Source organism: Chrysochloris asiatica, unplaced genomic scaffold (genome assembly GCF_000296735.1).
Source record: "Chrysochloris asiatica unplaced genomic scaffold, ChrAsi1.0 scaffold00057, whole genome shotgun sequence".
Taxonomy (NCBI): domain Eukaryota; kingdom Metazoa; phylum Chordata; class Mammalia; order Afrosoricida; family Chrysochloridae; genus Chrysochloris; species Chrysochloris asiatica.
Window position 1 is genome coordinate 4,210,741 of NW_006408575.1, and position 571 is coordinate 4,211,311.

Sequence of the window (571 nt, forward strand, 5' to 3'; positions counted from 1 at the left end):
TTCTTGTGCATCTCCCCTCACTGCATATCAGCTGGATGCTTCACTCTCTGCTACACATGGTCCTCTGTGGCCATGTCACTGCCTCTGGGCCCAGGAGTTCCCAGGTCTTGCCGTATTGCTGGCCAACCAGGTCTCCACCCAGATGCATATTTATTTTGTTTTGTTTTGTTTTGAAAGCAAGTATCACCAAAGCTCCAGAAGAATTAGAACCTGACCCAACCATACGTCACAAAGAGAAGAAATCACTGTCTGGATTTTATTATTCTAGCTTGTTTTATACCTATAGAGAACACAAAGATTTCAAAAGAAATGAGAAATACCAAGCTTAGGCTTTTAGAGATAGTTGTCTACTATTACATAGTAGAAAACTGAGAGGGAACAAAACAGCAAGCTGGGAAATTGGGTTTAGAAAATAATTGCTTGCTTGCTGTGCCAGAGAACTGAAATAGATACCAGACAATGTGATCCAACTGAGATGGGTCAGAAGTGATAGAGTTTCCGGGCTCTTTAGACACTGCGTTTTTCCAGTGCTCAGCCAACATTGCCCCTCCAGTAGTGTCTCCCCCATAGC